The 3066-nt window shown below is 44.8% G+C and overlaps 2 non-coding genes across 2 annotated transcripts; both read left to right on the top strand.

Moving 5' to 3' along the window:
• Window positions 1-653: 653 nt before the first annotated feature.
• trnai-aau (transfer RNA isoleucine (anticodon AAU)) lies at window positions 654-727 on the top strand. The gene has a single exon. It is a non-coding gene; the product is annotated as a tRNA-Ile (tRNA).
• A 2048-nt stretch (window positions 728-2775) lies between these two features.
• trnai-uau (transfer RNA isoleucine (anticodon UAU)) lies at window positions 2776-2849 on the top strand. Its single transcript has one exon. It is a non-coding gene; the product is annotated as a tRNA-Ile (tRNA).
• Window positions 2850-3066: the final 217 nt, after the last annotated feature.

Here is a 3066-nt window from a genome sequence, read left to right as displayed (position 1 = left end):
CGCCCACACCCCCAGATTTATACCCTCTCGTTTTGCACTGCCCCATCTGAGCGAAAATAACTTGTCTATTTATCTGCTGATCTGTCGCTGACAAACGCTGCAGGAAGGCGTGATAACTTGCAAAATATGCTGTCAAACGAAGATTGCACAAGCAACATGAGTCCTTGAGCAAAACGTACAATTGACTTCTGAGCTGTTGCTGACACCAAAGCAACTGCGTCCTTCGGGAGCAGAAAGAATCCCACTGTTAGATTACAATTCAAATGCATTTGTCATAAGGTTCGTAGCAGTTTATCAGCAGCACCTAACCCTGACTCCAAAGGTCTGTGAGTATCCAAAAGAACATTGTGCGACCGTTGAAAGTACGTTTCTCCAGACGATGTTTCCTAACATGACAAGCTGCAGCTGAGCTGGTGGCATTGTGATTGAAATTGCATGCTTCCGGACATTGTGCTTAATTTTGGATATCAGAGCAAATGGTTAACTCGAGTATGCGCGTTCGGGAAAGTAAATGTTTTTTTTGTTGAAAAGCTTTGCAACGAAAGGAAACACTTCAGACTATCGTGCGATCGATATGAAGCAGAAAATGAACGGCCGCCGTGGTTTTGAGCTCTGGCAATATAGGCATTTGCTTTCGAGCAGGAAGCAGCGTCGGTCGGTTAGCTCAGCTGGTTAGAGCGTGGTGCTAATAGCGCCAAGGTAGTGGGTTCAATCCCCACACTGACCATGCGAAGCGATGGCATGGTTAGCGGTGCGGTGTCAGGGATCGTCGTGGCATTTTACTTTCACTGTCTGCAAGAACTTGTCACATGATCGCTTGAGATGTGTATTCGTTCGAAAGCCGACCATCGCTGTCATGAACATCAACTCGCTGGTCCATGCCGGATCTCAGCTGCGTTGCTGTATTTCCAAACAACGTGATCCACAAATCCACGAAGCAGTAAGCCTCACCTGCGCAATAAAACATTTGACAGGGTTAGACGCACGACTTGATCGCCGTACCCGTGATGACTGGTGGACGTTGTCTGCAGGAAATCAATCAGTCTCAATTGTTTTCACAATCAAATGCAAAACATGAAATATATGCAGTTTAAGCAGACCTGGCACAGTCTCGGAGGAGAACCAGAGTTCAGGCTTCAATTCAAATCAAAGCTTCGTTCATGTTATTTTCCTGGATCTCTGTTAATACTTGTCACACGACTTCCAGAGGGAATTCACCCTCACGCTTGCTCACCTCTTATGCATCGACACTGGAGTTATCATAATTCCAGCAACATCATAGAGCAATTAATAAAAGCAAATTACTGCGGATTCTGGAATCTGAAACTAAAAGAAAAAATGCTGGAAAATCTCAGCAGGTCTGGCACCATCTGCACGGAGAGAAAAGAGCTGACGTTTGGAGTCTAACTGAACCTTTGTTAAAGATAAAAAAAGGGGGAGAATTAGGGAGCTATTTATACCAGGCTGACAGAAGGGGAGTCAAGGCAGCAGATGCAAAGGTGATAATGACAGTGCATGGAGAGATTAAAGGGAGATTAGGAGCCGTGAATGAGACAAGCTGAAGACAGTGCTATGTGACAAAATATGTGGGGGATGTGTGAAGCAGACACAGAATGGAAAACGAGTGAAGGGTAGCAAAGCGGGAAGAGGAGAGGAAAAAGGTATTGAGAGAGTGGGGAGCGAGAGAAAGAGAGACAATCAAGAAATAAGAGGTACAGAACAGTGAAAAAAACACAACTAAAAAGATAAATAAAATACTTGAAATAAAATTTCCTGAAGTAGTTTGAATTCAACAACTTCAGACAATTTTACTTCATTTATTTTATTTATCTTTTGTATCATTTCACCTGCACTATCATAGAGCCATTAGATATGGACAGCACTGAAAAGACAGTCTTCAGTCGAACTCGTCCATTCTGAACAGATGTTCTCAACTGATCCAGCCGCGATTGCATGCACTTCAGCCATTTGTCTCGATACCCTTCCTATTCACATACACGTCCAGATTCCTTAAAAGTACTGGAATTATACTATCCATCACCAGATCGTCTGGCAAGTTATTCCAAAACGCACCACCGTCTGCGTGCACCGTTGCCCCTCATTGCCTTTCGAATTCTCACCCGTCCACAAACCCAGATTCATACCCTCTCGTTTTGCAATGCCGCATCTGAGCGAAAGGAACTTGTCTATTTATCTGCTGATCTGTCGCTGACAAAGCTGCAGGAAGGCGTGATAACTTGCAAAATATGCTGTCAAACGAAGATTGCACAAGCCACATGAGTCCTTGAGCAAAATGTACAATTGACTTCTGAGCTGTTGCTGTGACACCAACGCAACTGCGTCTTTCGGGAGTAGAAAGAATCCCACTGTTAGATTACAATTCAAATGCATTTGTCATAAGGTTCGTAGCAGTTTATCAGCAGCACATAACCCTGACTCCAAAGGTCTGTGAGTATCTAGAAGAACAGTGTGCGATCGTTGAAAGTACGTTTCTCCAGACGATGTTTGTAGACATGACAAGCTGTAGCTGAGCTGGTGGCATGGCGATTGAAATTGCATGCGTCCGGACATTGTGCTTAATTTTGGATATCAGAGCAAATGGTTAACTCGAGTATGCGCGTTCGGGAAAGGAAATGCTTTTTTTGTTGAAAAGCTTTGCAACGAAAAGAAACACTTCAGACTACCGTGCGATCGATACGAAGCAGAAAATGAACAGCCGCAGTGGTTTTGAGCTCTGGCAATATAGGCATTTGCTTTCAAACGGGAAGCAGCGTTGTTCCGTTAGCTCAGCTGGTTAGAGCGTGGTGTTTATAACGCCATGGTCGTGGGTTCAATCCCCACACTGACCACGCGAAGCGATGGCGTGGTTAGCAGTGCGGTGTCAGGGATCGTCGTGGCATTTTACTTTCACTGTCTGCAAGAACTTGTCACATGATCGCTTGAGATGTGTATTCGTTCGAAAGCCGACCATCGCTGTCATGAACATCAACTCGCTGGTCCATGCCGGATCTCAGCTGCGTTGCTGTATTTCCAAACAACGTGATCCACGAATCCACGAAGCAGTAA

This window comes from Chiloscyllium punctatum, chromosome 43 (assembly GCF_047496795.1).
Source record: "Chiloscyllium punctatum isolate Juve2018m chromosome 43, sChiPun1.3, whole genome shotgun sequence".
Taxonomy (NCBI): Eukaryota; Metazoa; Chordata; class Chondrichthyes; order Orectolobiformes; family Hemiscylliidae; genus Chiloscyllium; species Chiloscyllium punctatum.
Note: the sequence above shows the minus strand (reverse complement) of the source record. Positions and strands in the feature narration are given on the sequence as shown.